General features: G+C 43.3%; 1 long non-coding RNA gene across 1 annotated transcript; it reads right to left on the bottom strand.

Moving 5' to 3' along the window:
• Positions 1-12,092: 12,092 nt before the first annotated feature.
• Positions 12,093-13,357, bottom strand: LOC147186617 (uncharacterized). The gene is made up of 3 exons (XR_015099017.1): positions 12,784-13,357; positions 12,304-12,360; positions 12,093-12,231 (listed from the first exon to the last, which is right to left on the bottom strand). It is a non-coding gene; the product is annotated as an uncharacterized LOC147186617 (long non-coding RNA).
• Between the last annotated feature and the right edge of the window lie 7,750 nt (positions 13,358-21,107).

The following is a 21,107-nucleotide window of genomic DNA, read 5'->3' on the forward strand; positions in this document are numbered from 1 at the left end:
TAAAACAAAGAAAACTAAATCCAAAACAAACGAAGTCCAAAGTATCAAACAAAAACCATGACTAAAGCTAAAACATAACAATGAACTAAACATGACAGTAGCAAAAAGCAACACACATGACAGTAGCAGAGCAACAATGACCCGACACTGAATGTTCGGGCTGGGAGTCCTTTTAAACAACTAATTACCAAATGACCAACAGGTGTGCAGCTGCCGGGGGAGCCCTACAGTGCCACCTGTTGGTCCCTAAACCGAATCATGACAACAACAACAAGCTTTGCTGTATGTTTTGAAGAACAGACCTTTCTCACTCGAAAAGAAAAGATCTCACCCAGTTTCATGGCTTGTTCTTCTATTTGCACATACTGCGACGGCCATTCCAACTTAAAATAACCGCAGTTCATTCTTATTTTGGTTTGGGGAGTCGACGTGTCACATTCACTGCCAGGTCGTTTCGCCATGATAAAGGATGAGCATTTGAGCCACTTCTCGCCGCCGCACTGTTATTGTTATGGAGCAGAGAACGTGAGCAAGTACTGTCAATGCCGTGATTGGCTCAATAGTGTCAATGGATTGTATCGTGGGATTGGCTGGACACCTGTCATTCACTGAAATACACTGCAAATTGAGGCAGAAGAAAAGTGCGCTGAGTGTGCGACCAGTGCGCAGTACAGTAGTGATGGGAATTCCGGCTCTTTTTAGAGAGCCGGTTCTTTTGGCTCGGCTCACGAAAAAAAGCCGGCTCTTTCGGCTCCCAAATGGCTCCTTTTTTGTCGCCTAAATTAATTTACTACCAAAAATAATGTGTAAAATGAATTACTAATGTAAAAAATATACAGTATATCAAATATTTATTAGGTTTTATATTCTTCTGAACATACTCAACATGGAGTACAACATGGAGTGCTACAAAAAATAAGTGCAAAAACAAAGACCCATCTCAAAGTTCCAATCTCTGATTGTGTATATTTATAAGCTTTTAACTATTTACAGTAAAACAACAAAAGTAAGCTTTGATTACCACACAATAAATTATCAATTAAAATTTGATATTGGATATTTTTTTATTTAAAAAAAAAGTCGGCTCCTATTCTCGTTCACTTCAAAGAGCCCGCTCTAAGAGCGGTTTGTCCGCGAACGACACATCACTGGAACTGACGACTCTCGAGTTGAATGGAAGGAGCGTAGCACCATCTAGTGGAGGCATTGTAGATTGCGTCTTATAATGCGATGCGTCCAATGTAGGAAAAAAAATTGCAAAATAGCCATTCACTGAAGATGTGCCTCATAATCCAGTGTGCCTTTTAATGCGGAAAATACGGTACAATTCACCAAAGGTACTGGCAAAGAGAATCTGGAGGGCTGTGAAAAGTATTTTCAAAACGGTCCACGTGAGCTACGATAGTCAAAAACGCTGCATAAGTGCGTCCCATGCCTCCGCGTCAGATCTCGATGATGGTAGGTAGGCATGCGTCTGTAAATGTGTTGTGTATGCGCGGGTCGATCGCGGTAAATTGGTTGAACAAAAAGTAGATCTTCGGTCAAAAAAGGTTGGGCACCCCTGCTCTACAGAATGCACTGCACGGAAAAAAATAATCATGAAGGCTCATCGTGTAATTGGAGCAAACTTAGTCATTTTGATAGTAGGCTAATATAGCTCATATAGATATAGATGCATGTTGCAGCTCTAAAAAAAGAGCTATTGTGTTTTTTTTTTTTTTAAACGTACACTTTATGCTTTTAACAGACTGGACAAACACAGACATGTCTGCGTCCAACTCCGTGCCTTCTCTCCTTTTGTTCCACTCGAGAGGCGTTCAAAGACAGCCTCCGAAAAACGGAACTTAATGATCACTTCAATGACGCGAAAATAATGCACCAAAACAGAAAATTAAGCGAGGAAATCACAAAATAAATTCTATGGGGGCGTTTGTAACCACACAACAAAGGACTGAAAAACAATTCTGAGACAGTCCTGTCTCCTACATACATACAGCATGTTTCCTTCATTGTAAGTTTTATACAAGGCTTTTTTTTTTTGGTGGCTCCAGACACATTTGTTTTTTTTGGGTCCTATTTGGCTCTTTCAACATTTTGGGTTGCCGACCCCTGCACTAGACCAACAAAAGTGTTATCATCCAAATCTGGTGTTGCCTGTCAAAATAAAGTCTCCTGAAATGTGCCTATTATTTCACTGTCCTGGTAACTGTCATGGTTTCTGTTCCGTTTATCTCCACCAGGTGACGTAGGAGGGTCTTCTCCTCCCATTCCGCCAATAGTTTCCAGCTGCAGACGTGGAGGAGGTAGCTTCAAGCAATGGTAGACATACGCCGGAAGTGGCTGTGGTAAGTTTAGGCAAATGGATTTTCAAAATAAAGTCCCAAAGTGTATACTGTATACGACTGCAAATGAAAGTGAAATGTTCATTAATTGTAATAGGGAATTTAAATTATTTTGCTCTCTCTTTAAAAATTAAGTTAAGATTGTTCATATTTTTTATCAAACTAATTTGGGATAGAATTACTTTGACTTATTTAATGACTTACTTTGCAATACAACTAAAATGAGTAGCTCTTAGACTCCGTGGTTAACAGAACAGGTTTGACGAGTAGAATCAATCATTCATAAGGTTTTAATATAATACAATAATTACAAAACACCTGGCTTTTTATGCATTATAATAAAACAAATTCTGAAAATATCAATATCACACAACTTCAAACCAGCATGTATGAAGCTTGATGGAACCGTTCTTCAAGTTGAACAAAAAATAGATCAAATAAAACCAGATTCTGTATCCATCCAAAATGTATACCTATATTCCCTAAATGACCCATGTCCATTTCTAAAGCCATGTCGGATTCAAAAATAAAACAAAAAGTATTTTTGAAAAAGCACTTTATTGCTTACTCACTCACTTCCCTTGTTGTGGCAACTCCTTTTCGATCCTCTGCTCAAATTCCCCTCTTTCACTGAAATAAGGTTGTAAAACATGAAATGCAACAGAAACTGAAATGTATTATTTGGGACATGAGAAAGGGAGTAAGGATTTAATTGCATTTCAGTAGAAAGAGAATTAGACAGTAACGTTTGTCCAACAATCAGTGTTCGGCATGTGCCACTGAGACCTTGTGGGTCACGGCGAGACCATAAATAATAGCCTATTAAGAGAAAAGGATTTGTACATTGTGTGAATATTTTCAAAAATACAAATCTATATTTTTGTATCTATTTTGAAAGTGTGGAGCAGCTGGGGATAATATTACCTCTGGGAATAGAACATCCATCAAAAAGTCCACCTCATTCACAATGTTGGGAGTTCCTTCTCAATCCACGATGCCCCTCTGTCACGTTGGGAGGTGGTGGACCCCAAAAAGCAGGCAGGAGGGAGGAGCAGGGTGTATTTAAAACAAAGAAAACTAAATCCCAAACAAACAAAGTTCAAAGTATCAAACAAAACCCATGACTAAAGCTAAAACATAACGATGAACTAAACATGACAGAAACTAAGAGCAAACAGCAACACACATGACAGTAGCAAGAGCAACAATGACCCGACACTGAATGTTCGGGCTGGGAGTCCTTTTAAACAACTAATTACCAAATGACCAACAGGTGTGCAGCTGCCGGGGGGAGCCCTACAGTGCCACCTGTTGGTCCCTAAACCGAATCATGACAGTACCCCCCCCTCAAGGGACGGATCCCAGACGTCCCAAAGTTGTCCAAAAGGGTTGCCTCGCCGGGGAACAGGAATTAAAAGCGACGGCAACCCTTGCCTCGCCGCAGAACAAGAACAAAAGCGACAGCGACCTTCGCCTTGCCGAAATACAATAACAATAAGCGACGGTGACCTTCACCTCGCCAGGGAACAGGAACAAAAGCGACGGCAATCCTTTTGGCTGGGCGTGGCCTGACGTGGATGGAGCTCGACGTAACGGGGGACATGGAACAGCCGGACGTGAACAGGGGCTCGGCCTGACGTGGGCGTGGACGTGGCACGGCTCATCGTCGACGTGAATGCGACTCAGCTCCAACAGACACGTGACGAGCCTCGGCTCAACGTAGACGCGGACGGGGCTCGGCCCACCGTAGACGTGGCTTGACGAGACGAAAACAGGACAGCCGCATCCCCAGCGCTGCCTGAAAGGGGAAAGGGGTGTCGGCCACCGACGCGCTCCGCCAGGCACATGGTGGAACAGGGACCAGTCCTTAGTACCTGCGGGGTCCAGGTGGTCGGGTCATTCTGTCACATTGCGAGGTGGTGGTGGACCCCAAAAAGCAGGCAGGAGGGAGGAGCAGGGTGTATTTGAAGAATTGTATTTAAAACAAAGAAAACTACATCCAAAACCAAGTCCAAAGTATCAAACAAAAACCATGACTAAAGCTAAAACATAACAATGAACTAAACATGACAGAAACTAAGAGCAAACAGCAACACACATGACAGTAGCAAGAGCAACAATGACCCGACACTGAATGTTCGGGCTGGGACTCCTTTTAAACAACTAATTACCAAATGACCAACAGGTGTGCAGCTGCCAGGGGGAGCCCTACAGTGCCACCTGTTGGTCCCTAAACCGAATCATGACACCCTCAGATGTCTAAAAAGGACATCCCGGTGTTCCTCTGTGTCCAAGTAGACAGGCAGCTTCAGGCACTCATGTTTAAAATATCTTGGCTTGCCGTTGAGTACATCCTATTGACAATTTTGTGGAAAGTGCATAAGTGGCCTGTGTGGTCATTCTGTGAATTCAAATAGGTATCAAATGCCAGTTCCCTTGAAACCATTTAGAAATCATAAAGCTTGATAAACAAGTCACATCTTTTTCTGTTGGTAGCTAATAACGTTCCTCAATATACAATGTAAATCTTCAGTTAAGGTTAAAAAAAGGACATATGCAAAATACCACTACAAATCCCACAGTGAGACTTTGAAACAGCATATATTCCATTAATAGGATCGATGCACTCGTTCTCGAGGTGGTGGATTGCTGTCACATCCTTTTGCCTTTTAGTGTGCTTTCTTTCAATATGCCTTTTAATGTTTTTCTTATTGAACATAATACGGCAGATGGGACATTTTTGAGGAATCTGTCGATGACAGATTTCTTTCATCCATCCACCTTGCGGTATGGGCACTGTAGGTGGCGAGGCACTGTGTGGGGCAGAAGCAGGCAGCACAGAGGATGCAGCAGCACATGGCGCAGGAGCAAGAGGTGCAGTGGAGAGTGGGGCAACAGATGGGGCAATGGATGATGCAGCCACATCGGGCAGCACAGACGGTGGTGCATCAGCAGGTGGCGTAGCAGTCGAAGGTCCAGCGGTAGAAGGTCCAGCAGAGGGTGGGGAAGCAGAGGGATGGGCAGCGGTGGGTGGGGCAGCAAAAGGTGAGACAGCGGTGGGTCGTGGGGATGCAGGCGCCTTAGCAGCAGCAGCAGAGACCATCAAAGCAGGGTGCTTTTCCTTACACATGCGAAGGTGATTTAGGAAGGGTACCCGGCGCATTATTATTCCACGGCAATCGGTGCAATGAAAGTGCAGTTTTGGTCGGCATTGTAGCCCACATCTATGAATGGTATACCCTGTCATAGAAAATAAGAGCTTCGACGTTTTAAATAATCCTTTACAATTATCATAGACAACATCTTTACAGCTACAACAGGTCACTGAGTGATTGGTTATGAGCCATCCAAATAAAAATGATCTATACTGTGACTCACACAAATTGTGTCTCGCAAACTTACCTTCATGTGATACTGCTCGGTTAAAATGGCCCTCCACATGGTCCTTTATCGTAGGGTTAGTAGTATGGGGGTTTAAACCATGCGAACCACTTTATCCGTGCGCAAACGTGCAGTGACAGACAAGAATGTGGTGCAATTTGGGCGCCAGCCCACCTCGGAGTAAAATATAGTCTTGTCATTGGATAATTTGTTCTTCCTCCTTGGCGTGCTCGCGTTAAACTGCGGAGCAGCTCATGAGGGCTGGGTGACGGGGGGGACAGTTCTGCGTTCGTGTCTGGCACTGGGGCAAATGTATTTAAAACAAGCGCAACACTCCCTGGTGCCACCCAGGCAACACTTTGCACCTCAAACTCAAGCATTGCTGTGATCCGGGGAAAAAACAAACAAACAAACAAACAAAAAAAAACTTAGGATGCAAATTTGCAGTGATAGACTTGAATCCAGTAGAAAATTCATGTTTACAGTGTGCATGAGCACTTGCGTACCTAGTTTGTTCACCCCTGCTGCTATATTACATTTCCCTGGCAAACCTCCTCTGTCACAATTTGGTTAAAAAAAAAAAGTCACAAATTTATACTATTGGTCAGTTTATAAATCAGAACTCAATAAAAAAATGTTTTTTTTTCCTGACCATTTGTTCCTCCTGAATGTTTCAGTTGCTATGCTGAGACTCTTTTATGCTTCGTATCTTTATTCTGTGATATTGGCTTGATGTCTCACTGTCTCTAAACTTAGATATCTCAGTGACATGTTGTGAGTAGTCAAGCCAAATCTGAGTCAATATGTGTTCCTGCCTCACAATTTGGTTAAAAAAGTCACAAATTTATAACATCGGTCAGTTTATAAATCAGAAGTCAATAAAAACAAATATTCTGACCATTTGTTCCTAATTAATGTTTCATTTGCTTTGCTGAGACTCTTTTTATGTTTTGTGTCTTATATATTTTGTCATATCGGCTTAATGTCTCACCGTCTCTAAACTTGGATTACTCAGTGACATGTTGTGAGTACGTCGAGCTTACTCCCAGTCAGAGTATGAGTTCCCTTCGATGTCTTCTGCCTCCGGCGCTGCCCTCTGCAGTTACTTTGTATTTCCGGAGATAAAGACTTACTTGGCAATTTCCGTGTCATGTCGGCTTCTGGGTCCTAATTCCGCTCCAACCGTGACAATTCTTACACCGCTTTTGGCAAGAAGCACATGATTTGCTTTGACGGGCCCTAACCGAACAAAATCGACTCTGCATTTGGTTTTCTTCTTTGTGGGAAAGATGAAGCTTATAATGGGGAGGAGTAAACATGATTGCGTTCAAATTTCAATTTAACCTGTTAAAATGCTAAAATTACACATTTCTACCACTTTGAACCAACATGGTAGATTTAGATAGTGGAGATATCCAATCACCGTTTATTGCTGTGCTGTTTTTTTTTCTTCTAGTTTTAGGAGCAAAAAAAGTATTTATGGGATCCCCACAATTTTTTTAGCATTTATGCTGCATTTTCTTTTTTTTATTAAAAAATCTGTCTGACAATGAAGGTTATTTTATTAGGTCATATTTTTTGTGAGATGAAAAAAAACATTTTTCTTCTTGATTTTTTAAATTTCATGAAAGAAATGACATCCGTGTAAAATATTTTCTTTTTTGTGAAAGAAATTTTGAAAACTTCAAAGCGCTTCTAATTTTTGTTGAGTGTTTTTAGGCTTTCAGAAGAAAGTTGTCCAACAAGCTGCTTGATTTCAACAAATCATATTTTTGAAGAAACAAAAAGATCTCATGTTAAAAGAACAATTCTCATAAAGAATCAAATTGTCATTGAAAAAAGGTCCTTTTTATTGTGACAAAAAAGCTGCAAATTTAAAATTATATGTGGTTTTAGAAGACAGCAATGCTGTGAAGGGCATCTAATGTTTCCACAAAACTGCTTTACTGTGGTTTTCATGATGATGATATATGATCGTATATACAGTATATATATTACATCAGGGGTCCCCAACCTTTTTTGCTTGTTTATGTCAGACAATATTTTCAGGGACCGGCATTTAAGGTGTGGTGGAAATAATACAACAAAATAATATGGTATGAGCTGCATGAAAACTGTGGTGTTTTCCAAATATAATAATAAACACAAGGAGCGTCTAATCTGGCCGCAACACTGATCGCTATGGTAATGTTTAATGCCTTCAAATTCGATACAGCGCAAATTCAAGGTGCATGAAAATGAGCACTCACCACAGCCCCGAGCTTGATTTTCTGCAACTAGACGGTCCCATCTCGGGGTAATAGGAGACAATGACACCTCAAGTGTGTGGTTTATGTCCAGTCTACTTCGTAATTTTGTTTTAGTCGCCGTTGCTGCAGAAACCCCCCACCTCACACAGGTAGGATGTCGGAAATAGCAACAGTGCTATTGTGGCGATCTCAGAGTATTCAGCCATAACTTTAATGGCTGAATACTCCAGTTTTAATCCAGTTGTCTTGAACGTACTTTTAAGGCACACATTTGCGATCTCCAGCAGTTTTTTAACTCATTTTGTGATCTCCAACGTTTTGTTTTTAGCGTAATCGGTCACGTGACGGAGAAGCGTGGTTTGACGTCAGTCAAGCGTGACACAGACGGATGTAACGGAGAATCCGGTAATTTTTCAAAATAAAACATCTTTCGTATTCCGAAATAAATAAAACGGAATTAAGGCAAGTTCTTTCTGTGCGGCCTGGTATCAAATGCCCTGCGGACCGGTACCGGTCCGCGGACCGGCGTTTGGGGACCCCTGTATTACATTACATCATGGAGTCGTTTTAAACTAGATTCCTCTATCAAGAAGTTTGCAATGCAGCTTCACAATGAGCTTCGAGACGTGCTCTTCGCAATCCTTGCATTGAGTCATTCCACACAAAGGCTTTGGCCGTCTGTTTCCCTTAAGTCTTGGCACACAATGGAGCACTTCCTTCCCCTCGTGACACTTAATTAATTGTTTTTTGTTTGGTGCTGCAAAAGACTAAACTTTGCAATTCATGTAATCTGTTTTGTAGATCGATTACAGGTTCAGCCCAAAAACAGGAACTTGTTTTCATTCTTCTTTCTTTTGCACATGCAAGAGCGCTATGAACAATTCTGCGCATTGTACCTGAGCTCACTTCCAAAGCTGAAAAACACATGAATAAATTATGCAGAGTTCCGATAGGGTGCCAAGCCCAGGCTCAGTTCGACTTTGCAGACGGCCCCGGTGATCAAGTGGTTCGCGTGTCGATGGTCACAGTGCAGAGATCGTGCGTTCAATCCTGGCTCCAGCCTTCTTGTGTGGAGTTTGCATGTTCTCCATGTGCCTGCGTGGGTTTACTCCGGGTACTCCGGTTTCTTCCCACGTTCCAAAAACATGCACGGCAGGCTGACCTAGGGACACTCGAAATTGTCCCTAGGTGTGAGTGTGAGCGCGGATGGTTGTTTGCCTCTGTGTGCCTTGCGAATGGCTGAGAACTGGTTCAGGGTGTCCCCGCCTACTGCCCGAAGACGACTGGGATAGGCTCCAGCACACCCCGTGACCCTTGTGAGGAAAAAGCAGATCGTAAAATGGATGGATGGATTTTGACTTTGCTTCTGGTTCAATACGCTGTGTCTTTGTGGGAGCTGGAGAAACACCAAAAACTTGCTTCATGTTGATTGCTTCGCAATGTTTGAGAAACATGTTTTATTAGTGTGTCGCACAGTGATTGAGTTTGGAAGAAGTTTTTTTTGTATGTTAAATACGATCTTTGTTGGTCGTGGCCTAGTGTAGCCCACCTCTGAGAAATATTGTGTTGTTGTTGTGTTGTCATTGGAAAATTTGTTCTTCCGTCACACGTCACCTGAACAGACATTCCCCTTTTGTTTTAGAAGCGGACGCTTCAGATGACAGTTGTACTGTCCCAGGGTTTCCCGGTCGACCAGAGATTCCACCCTTTGTCTTTTTCTCACGTCGACTCAATCCCGCAGAGGCCAAATATGACGTGGTAAATCAGGAACAATTGGCCATGTCCTGGCTCTACAATAATAGAGACATTGGCTCGAAGGAGCGAAGGAGCCTTTCACAGTGTACACAGATCACGAGAACCTTGCATACATCTGTTCAGCCATGAAAATGAACTCAGGTCAAGCCCGATGGGCATTACCATTCACTCATTACAATTTCACACTCACCTACTGCAAGGGTTTCAAGAATGTAAAGCCAGATGCCCTGTCCCCGAATCACAATCCTGTGGAGTAAAAGTCCCGCACCAGAAAACATTCTACGAGAGCTTTGCAACTTGGGGGCGTTGAGGTGGGAGATTGAACAGAGGATGAAGGAGACTTAAGACGAAAATCAAGTACCACCTGGATGCTCCACCGGATAATTATTCCTTCCCCACAACTACGATCTACCTTTCATGAACTGCGTAAAAGGCTCGGAATGCTATGGCAAAGCTACGCAGCCCGAGGACCCCTTCCGAGCACGGGAGCACCACTGCTACATTAGGCCACGACCAACAAAGATCGTATTTAACACACAAAAAAAACCTTACAAACTCAGTAACTGTGTGACACACTAATAAAAAATGTTTATCAAAAATGGCGAAGCAATTAACATCGTCATGTTTCGGTTTGGGACCAACAGGTGGCACTGTAGGGCAGGGGTCCCCAACCTTTTTTGCCCCACGGACCGGTTTATGTCAGACAATATTTTCAGGGACCGGCATTTAAGATGTGGAGGATTAATACAACAAAATAATATGGTATGAGCTGCATGAAAACTGTGGTGTTTTCCAAATATAATAATAAACACAAGGAGCGTCTAATCTGGCCGCAACACTGATCGCTATGGTAATGTTTAATGCCTTCAAAATACGATACAACGCAAATTCAAAGTGCATGAAAATGACGACTCACCACAGCCCCAAGCTTGATTTTCTGCAACTAGACGGTCCCATCTCGGGGTAATAGGAGACAATGACACCTCAAGTGTGTGGTTTATGTCCAGTCTACTTCGTAATTTTGTTTTAGTCGCCGTTGCTGCAGAAACCCCCCACCTCACACAGGTAGGATGTCGGAAATAGCAACAGTGCTATTGTGGCGATCTCAGAGTATTCAGCCATAACTTTAATCCAGTTGTCTTGAACGTACTTTTAAGGCCGCCGTCATTTGCGATCTCCAGCAGTTTTTTAACTCATTTTGTGACCTCCAACGTTTTGTTTTTAGCGTAATCGGTCACGTGACGGAGAAGCGTGGTTTGACGTGAGTCAAGCGTGACACAGACGGATGTAACGGAGAATCCGGTAATTTTTCAAAATAAAACATCTTTCGTATTCCGAAATAAATAAAATGAAATTAAGGCAAGTTCTTTCTGTGCGGCCCGGTACCAAATGCCCTGCGGACTGGTACCGGTCCGCGGACCGGCGGTTGGGGACTCCTGCTGTAGGGTTCTCCCTGCAGCTGCACACCTGTTGGTTGTTATGTGATTAGTACCGGTTGTATAAAAGGACTCCCGCCTGAACACTCATTGTCGGGTCATTGTTTGCTCTTGGCTACTGTCATGTTTGTTTGTTGCCGTTTGTCTGCTGCTGTCAGGTTTGTTTCGGTCATGTTTTGGTCACGGTTCTGTTTTAGCTTCAGTTGTGATTTTTGTTTGCTACTTTGGACGATGTTTGTTTTTGGATTGAGTTTTCTCTGTTTCAATACACTTCTTCAAGTACAACCTGCTCCTCCCTCCTGCCTGCTTTTTGGGGTGCACCACCACCATGCAAGCGTGACAAACATGAAGCAAGTTTTTGTTGGTGTTACTCCACCTCCCGCAATGACACGGTTACAGCAGCCCATACTGTATTTATCGTACTTTGAAATTTCTTTCATAACAAGAGGCAATATTTTCCTGTTGAGACGTTTCATAACTTGAAAATTTCATTTGAAGAGACGTTCATAAGTCGCGGTACCACACCAGTATCTGTCAGAGTATTAAATCATTGAACACCACCCCTTTTCACTGGAGCAACCCCCTCAATCCCTCACATTTTACTGAATTTTGACTGATTTGCAAGGCCCACAGAATTTTCTGTTCTATGGCTATATATACATGCAACCTGTCAAAAGAAAGGTGAGACTCTCTTCTTTCAGCAGAAAAAAAAGTTTGTTTCTATCTTTCTCCGTTCGTTGGCAATCAGCATTAGAAAACTGCTAAGTTTGATGGAAAAGGCCGATTTTCTGCAGAAATCCAGAGAAAATGAGCTTTTTGTAAAAGTATGCATTTCAAGCATCATTTCAAGTTTTACACTATTTTTTGCTTTTGTGGCAGCTCAAATACCTCAATAATGTGTTCCTCCTACAAAAGAACATTACAAATAATGTTTTTGTAGCAAAATAATTTATTTGCACACAACAAAACTAGTGAACTATGAACAAAAGTGCAGCTGTGGAGAAGATGGTTTTTGGCTTCCATCCAGTTTGTCACATCGATTCATCCCACCACGTCCAGATGTACGACCTATAAATTATAGAAACATAAAAAGTTGCAAATATATCTTGCTGCAGAGTGAGGTACAATAATTTTATTTACCTTTCTTTCCACCACCAAAGCGAGGAGCCGTCATCTTTTGGCTTCTGGTTGGACAATCTGTAATTTATTGAAGTATGTACAATTACCACACTTTTATTTTTCTATTTTTTTTATGGTTGCTTTCCACTTACATTTCAACATCTCTCACACACACACATACATGCTCGCACACTGCTATTTACACCATTCATTCCACGTTGCTCAGCATCCAATTTGAAATGAAATGGAATATGAATTTAACACTAGTGGTTTTAGCAGAGCTGAGCGGACCAAATGTGTCCTGTTTTTTTTTTTTTTTTAAACCTATGGCGACATGCAAGTCAGCGCATATTTTCATCCACATCTACGAGACGCATCAACCGTACATAAATGATTAGTGTTCCTGGCAACTTCATAGTATAGCGGTACATAAAAGTGACTGAGGAGGCATAAGAAGTGATGAAGTTTTGATTGGGAACTTGCAAGCTAGTCAGCAGTTACCTCCTCGTTCCAGCGGCTCTGGCGAGGACTCTCAGCTGCTTTCCATTACGTCCGAAGGCACATATTCGTCCGACATATCGGGATCCAAATCGCTCTCCAATTCATCGTTTTCGCCGTCGTCTACAAGACGATTCCAACGAATCGCTGACGTGTGCCCGGCGTCGGCCATGCGAAGCAATGCAGCCTCTTTGCCGTCATCGCTGGAAGTCGCCGGGGAGACGATTTGTGGGCGACGTGGGGCATCGGGAGGCACAAAATGCTCTGCCAAGCGATGGTCCCTGACGTGGAGCAAGTTCATCTTCATCAGATGAACTCGAAACTCGGTGTGAGCTATGCGGGCTGCGTGTAGCACGCCATGTTTGTGCAGGCCGACGTTCGTTTGACGGGTGCCGCTTTCGATTACGTGACCGAAGCATCATTTTCTCTTCCACACAAACACCATCTCCTTTGTTGTTTTGTTTCGAGGACGCTTTTATACCGAATTTTTTTTTATTTTTTGTTCGTTATTTCCTTTTCTCCATCGTTGCTAGTTGCTAATGTTCCAATCCACTATCCACATACGCCCCTCCTTCACTGTACGCCCTTTCTACTACTTCTGCGGCGTGATACTGGTTGATTTTTGTACCACTGCCACCCGATGGCCATCTTTTTGCTATTTAACATTGCCGTCAAGCCTAATCCTGTGGTGAGAAGTTGCATCGGACTCTCTTGCACCCTCCCCCATGAAAACACGTGATTGACGTATTAATACATCATGGGGAGGGAACGGCTATGCGCTAATTAACGTATTTATACGTCAAAGGGTGTAAATGAGTTAACTGATGAAAAATGTGTTGTTGTTTTTTTTTTTTTGAAAAGATCTGCATGTTGCATGTGGGCGTACTGCAGACTCAAAAAGCTGTTTGGAAAATACTCTTTGCTTGAGTCTATTTTTGGCATTTGAGTGCCCACCTGTGCCAAGAGAAGATGTTGTGGCAGGTACAAAGAGGGCGGTAAATTATAAGATGGGTCTAATTCCTGGCACCCAAAGGAGACATGCCGTCGTCCATTGGCACTTGAAGTCAGCAATTAGTGTAAAAGCTCAGTGGATCACCTTGCAAGTGCGACATTTGGAGGCTTTTGGAGATCAATTGAAGTCTGCTGCAGATAGTGAGTCAGCACCCCACCCACTCCCACCCCTCGCCCGGCCCCACATCCCTTTTCCTCCTCTGTATGCTGATCCAACAGTCGTGACACTGCAAATATATCGGCAACAATGCCTGCGCTTAGATTGTCACAGCAGTGCAGTAAACATGCATTAACCCTTTCTCGTGGAATGACTTCTATGCAGTTATTGTTTATCTTTATCTCGTCTGAGTGCCCCGTGGATGGTCCTGAATAGAGTTAGCTCTTTTCAGCTCTTTTAAAAACACTCTTGTGTGATATTTTGAGACCGTGTTCAGATTGTGTGTGTGTGTGTGTGTGTGTGTGTGTGTGTATTTATTATTTGTTTGTTTGTTTGTTTGTTTGTTTGTTTATTGAACATAAAACATATATACAGTAATAATTTGACAGAAAATAAGGTAGATAAAAAAAGTAAAAAGAAAGAAATCAATCTTCATTCAACACAGTTATTATGTTCAAGGGAGTAGGAAGAAGTAAAAAACTTATCTAGTCCTACCCCGTTATGTGATTGTATCTAATAAATAATTTTTATATCAATCAGAAAAGTAAGAAGAAAGAAGTCTCCATTAAGGCTCATACTTTACCCTTAACCGTGATATTTTTACAACTTTTGGTTTGTATCGGGATTATATACTTCCACACCCTGACACTCTTGTGTCAATTTTCTCTTAAATTCATAATGGATATTTATATACCTTTCTCTATTTATCAACTTAGTTCTTCTATTTAGAAGTTGATAGAAAATGAAAAAAGGTGTTTGTTGTATTATTTTATTCATATTATTTAATTGTATTTAATATTGTAATTATTTGAATATTTTTATTAAGATTTCACAATAATATTAATTAGATTTTCACCATAAAAATGAGTCTTTCAAGAATTTGTATTTTTAGCAGGATCAGGGGGAAGGAGTCATCATTTTAAAATTAAAAAAAAAAACTATGTTAGAAATGCAGATGATGTCATTTTTCCAAGTCAGTTGATCTTAAACACCTGTCATGTACAATTGAATTCTGATTAATATTCAATATGTAAATAACATTTGCTCTGCTTTGCGTGGTGGTTGTCCTCAATTTGACAAAAGAAACAGCTTTCTTCCGATAGGAGGTTGATTGGAGGTATGTGGCTGGGATGTCTCTTGATTGTGTTGACTCGTGGTGAAACTCAGCCAGCCAAGGTGAACTCCGAGGCGGCCGCCACAGTGTGACACCTCGGTTCTCCAGGAGGTGAGTGGAGGAGGGGGATTTCTTCCAACTGTTTGTTTTTCTAAGTCCACTTCCACGGTAACAGCCAGCTAACTTGCGGAACCTGGCGAACATGCTGAGGTGGACCGACCAGCGCCGAGACAACATCACTGCACTGGAATAATTGTTCCGCATCCTCAGAAAATGAGTTTATCAAGACATGAGTCACCAATGAAGATGATGATACAGTGGTACCTCGACTTATGAACGTCTCTTCATACGAAATTTTTAAGCTACCGAACGCCTCCACAGGAAAATATTGCCTCTTGTTACGAAAGAAATTTCCAGATACGAAAGGTAAAAATACAGTATGGCTTGCTATCCATAGCTCAGAGTTTCCTGAACGCAACATGCTAATTGCTGCTCTGCTATTGGCTATTACCGAGGATCATCCTGGCATTCCATTGGCTGAGAGGGATCTCTACCGAATGTGTCTATCTGTTTCGAAAGAGATATATGTGTCTAATCAACGTTGTCATCATTCGCCCCTCGGGCCATGAGGCGTTACGAAGGTTTTGCATCAATATGAGTCACCCCGAAAAAGTGTTCACCAGTCCGGTGATCGCTCATTATGCTGATGATTTTCGATGGATTGTTAAAAGCCGGGCAGCCCGGTAGTCCAGTGGTTAGCGCGTCGGCTTCACAGTGCAGAGGTACCGGGTTCGATTCCAGCTCCGTGGCCTGTTCTCCCCGGGCCTGCGTGGGTTTTCTCCGGGTGCTCCGGTTTCCTCCCACATTCCAAAAACATGCATGGCAGGCTGATTGGACGCTCTAAATTGTCCCTAGGTGTGAGTGTGGGCGTGGATGGTTGTTCGTCTCTGTGTGCCCTGCGATTGGCTGGCAACTGATTCAGGGTGTCCCCCGCCTACTGCCCGGAGATGGCTGGGATAGGCTCCAGCACCCCCGCGACCCTAGTGAGGATCAAGCGGTTCGGAAAATGGATGGATGTTAAAAGCCGACAAAAGCAAACGTCCTTGGATCAGTTCTTTACATTCATTCATTTTCCAAACCGCTTTATCCTCACTAGGGTCGCGGGGGGTGCTGGAACCTATCCCAGCTTTCTTCGGGCAGTAGGTGGGGGACACCCTGAACCGGTTGCCAGCCAATCGCAGGGCACACAGAGACCAACAACCATCAGCACTCACACTCACACCGAGGGACAATTTGGAGTGTTCAATCAGCCTGTCATGCAGGCCGGCCAGAACATGGACATTCATTTATTGTGCAATAATCTAATTGTAACATGTATTTTTTACATGTTTTGATGCATTTTTATGAAAACATTTTTGTCAGAATTTTGCAGGGGTTTGTCAAGGATTAGGGCATTTCCATAGAAAACGAGCCCCTACTTCCAAAATGTTCTCGTTAAGTAATTTCTTCCCTGAACCAATTAATTTCATAAGTAGAGTACCACTGTATTTGAGAAACTGTGAGCTGGAGACAAATGGAGAAATCAATTCAACGCCCTAAAAACTGTTGTCTTTGGCACGCTGTCCTCTGGAGTCAGCACCTTCTAATCAGATGCTGGGCGGCGACGGTGGGCCAGACTTTTAGTTCAGCGGTCCCTGCTTCCAAACCAGAGATATGGTGGCCACGTGAGTTTGATCTCCGAGTTGGTTGGACGCCACGATAATAAAACGCCCACCCGTCAACAAAAAATGTTTTCGGGGGCATACAAACCGGCCATTTTCCGTACATGCATATGCCACCCCTGTATATTGCACTGTATATTGGCGGACTCACCAGTGTGTGTGTGGTTTTGTCGCTTAAATTCCGGAAATGTATATTTTGCATGTGTGAAAACTTACGCTGATGAAGCCATCCTCCACAAAATGTGCCCAAATACAGCATAATTTTGGTTCTGAAATGCACGAGGAGTTTCTTCAAAATAAATTTTATTTAGCAACTTCTCGAAGGTTGGAGACTGATGCAAAGTTTGCACACGACGCAGGCGTGTCGTCGCTGCTCATCCATTCTTCATGAGTTGAGTGGGCGTAAAGTTATCACAAAGTGGGTAGCAGCTTGAATAGTAATTTTTAAAAAAAGCCATTAGTTTAGACATGAACTGGCCCATGTTTATTTATATAACACTTCGCACACTGGGCAAGACTCCACTCTATCTTCCATCTCTGCTCACGATGCATGCCACCATCTGTGTTCTCCATCCCTGCGGTATTAATTTTTTTGTTCCCAAAATTGCCATCTTTTCACTTCTTTTCAGGAAGGTTGAACATAACTAGGCAACAGCGAATACGGCAGGAGAAAATAACTAACTGTCAAGGGGTGACTCTTCGGACTCGCCTTTATGCCGCAAGGTAGTGATGGGTCTAGTGACACCAATGCGTTGACGCATGCGTCGGGCTCACAGAGCAATCCACGTGTCGGTCGTTGTGCTGCTTCATGAGATCTCGTGATCAACACGTGAACTGCGTCGGAGCAGCCTAGACTGCGTTGACACAGTCCAGGCTGCGTGACACAGTCCAGGCAGAGTCGACTCAGTCCAGGGGGTGTCGACTCAGTCCAGGGGGTGTCGACGCAGCAAAAGCCCGCCACACAGTGTTTATAAGGAAGTGCGTCTGGCGACACGATAATAGCCTAATAATAGGCTATTATTATATGAGAAGTGGTTTATGAACATTTGTACTGTATGTCATACGCCAGTTGATTGAGAGGTCCCGCCTATAAGGGTGAGTTCCAGGAAGTGACTGCGAGTGAGCACACCGCAAGTTTGATGACTCTGCAATGTTGTTATTAAAAGTCACTGGATGGATAAAACGTAAACCTTGTCTGCTGACCATCATTACATCGGCTAGGCTAGCTTAGCTGTTGTCATAGTTCAAAGCTTCTTTAATATGTGGCGTGGGTCGTGTCGGCGCCGTGAGAACGTGCTCGCGCTCACGCGCGCACAGCAGAGAGCAGCGGACTATCGACTGCTGAGACGCGCTTCACTCGAGTGACGTTGCTACAGTACGTGCATATTATGGAGCAGCTTCCGGACAAACGCAAATTGTCCGCCGTGTAGAGCCATTTTGATCTCCCTTTGGAGAATAAGGTATTTATTAAAATCTCCTTGTCTCACCAAGTGCCTCTCGGATTTTCGACATGTCTTATTCCATTGTGTGCAAGAAATGCAAAAGACTGAAATTTAAAACACTGGAGCATCTTATTTTTCTAAATCAAAATTTGTAAAGACAAAGGCTAACAAGCATCCTCATTCACATGATTTTCACATTATTGAAACACATTGAATGATACAATATGAATGCATGGATGTGAATGTGATGGATTGATTATTTTTAGTCATCATACATTCGCTTATGCCTGACATGATAAATTGATTATGCTTGCAAAGAAGAACGCTTATGCTTGCAATCATTGATTGACTATGCCTGCAATGAAGAACGCTTCTGCTTTTAATAAAGATACATTCTTTATTATGTACTCACATTTTATCCATTATATACTCACTTTTATAATCAAGAATGCTTGGTGCACTGTGTGGAAGTTTAGGGACGCAACCACCTTTCCGAGGACGTGGTTGGGACGAGATAAGTGTTAAGACTAAACAGTGAGCAAGGGTGAACAGTGAATGGAGCCATCAACACCAGCTGTGGCGTGATGTTTTTGTGACAATTGCACACATGTACGTAATTTGCACTCACATACACACACATAGTCAAACAAGTTCAGTGTGTGTTCAACAGCCCCGACCCTTTAGGTTGGACACACCTATGTAGTAGCTTTCCCAATAAATGAGGAGGTGAAGGGGGAGATCGTTAGGGTTACGTGCGGAGAACTGAAACCGAATGCTTCTCCTCGTTCCCTCCTGGTACCAGAATCGAGTCTCCTGTCTCCTCCTTTTGTTTATTCCTGAGTGTCAAATTGGATAAACCTGACAGAATGATATTGTCAAGGGTCAAGGTCATCTTTATTGTCAAATATGCTTTATGTATGACATGCAGCATCGATGAAATGTCTTCCTCTCAATCCTCAGTGCAAATATGCATGCAAACATGCTGTGCATTAAACACACAGACAGCTAAGAAAGGATAGCAGCTACACTGTATAAAAACACAATATGTAATCTGAACAGTATAAACAGTATAGATGATATAAACAATATAAACAGCATGAACAACAACATAAACAATGGCACTTGTGACTATTGTGGGTAAAGTGAGGTAGTGCGTTGTATACACTTCATCATCAAATCAATCAGTCTGTCAAGTGGGTTGGCTGCAGGGATTTTGAAGGTCCAGCAGGTGGCAGTGGTCAGCGACACAGTATCAGCACAGTATTAACACAGTGTGTCAGTGTGTCGACACGCCTCATGAGGCCTCATGGACCCATCACTACCGCAAGGGGTGAGTGTGGCTGATGAGGTGAACACTGAAAGGTGTGTGATTGGGGAGACACCCGGCCCACACTGAATTCAGGGAAAGGTAAAAACAGGAAGGAGGGGCTACACAGTGGAACACTGAGGACAGATCATGTAGTCTAACTCAGCGATCCACAACCCCCGGGGCACGTTTGGGTCATTTGGTGCTGGGGCGCAAAGGAAGAATAAATAACTTTTATATATGATACAATAACATTTCTTCCATTTTATTCATTTCGGAAACTGAAAGATGTTTTATTTTGAAACATTATGGGATTCGCTGTTACATCCATCCATCCATCCATTCATCCATCGATCCATTTTTTACCGCTTATCGCTGCGCGCTGTCAGGTCGCAGGGGCAACAGCTTTAGCAGGGAAGCTCAGACTTCCCTCTCCCCAGCCACTTGTTCCATCTCTTCCCGGGGGATCCCGAAGTGTTCCCAGGCTAACTGGGAGGCAAAGTCTCTCCACCCGTCTACATCCATCTCTACAGCAGGGGTGGCCAACCAGTCAGAAACTGAGAGCCAATTTTTTTTTACTGTGTTATTTCAAAGAGCCACATCATACACACGGGCATCCCGTTAAGGCACACACACACACTTTTTTGCCCAAAGATCGACTTTTTAAGCGAGCAACCTCCCACGATCGACCCGATCGCGCACGTACAAGCACATATGCACGTGGGTGCCCAACCATGCACGCCACGATGAGCGACAGCCAGAACGGCCCAACATGAACGAAACCTAAAGACAAACACACAAATCTGCCCCCCCCCCCCCCATTTCCTCTTCCCACCCCTTGGGACCAGTCCGCTGGCTCCTGGTCGATTGCGATCGACGTATTGGGCACCCCCTGCCTTAAAATCAGAGGTAATTCGCTGCCTAGCTTCGCGCTTAGCGCTTAGCGTCGTTTGCGCATGAGCATTGATTCAGTCATCTGACTGGTGGCCCTCTATGTCAATCAAGTAACGGGATTGATAATAGGCTGGCATAGTACATTCTATGTATTAAGCACCGTTGTTTGAATGGCAGCGCCACCGCCGAGGCGTTTGACGCTTGTCGTGTGAAAACTCGGGAGCCGCATTGAACTAGCCAAAGAGCCGTGGGTTGGCCACCACTGGTCTATAGTATGTCACTCTTGACGCAGGTGAAGGCGGTGCTTCTCGATCACCTGATAGATTAAAATGAAACCCCGGTTAATTTTTTTTTTTGTGGGAGGTAAAAGCACAACCGTGGAACCTCTGGTAACACACTCTGGAGGCATGTAGTTGAGTCTTCCCGTGAAGACTTTCAAAGGTTAAAATGATTTGTGCTGTGCCCTTAAGGAGTGGCGGGGGGGGAGGGGGGGGGGGGTGGCGTTTCACTCCCCCCCCCCCCCCCCCCCCCCTGATTGCAAGGCACAACATTGTGCAGCTTGAGTGGAAACAAAAGCACTCAGAAATGGACAATGCCTGATGTTAAAGTGTCGCACCTGAGAAGTTTCAGGTCAAGTTCTATGCTATTCATGTCATATAAAAATGCAGTCAATGACCATGAT

Source organism: Hippocampus guttulatus, chromosome 21 (assembly GCF_054856545.1).
Source record: "Hippocampus guttulatus isolate MCC_2025c chromosome 21, RoL_Hgut_1.0, whole genome shotgun sequence".
In the NCBI taxonomy this organism is placed as follows: domain Eukaryota; kingdom Metazoa; phylum Chordata; class Actinopteri; order Syngnathiformes; family Syngnathidae; genus Hippocampus; species Hippocampus guttulatus.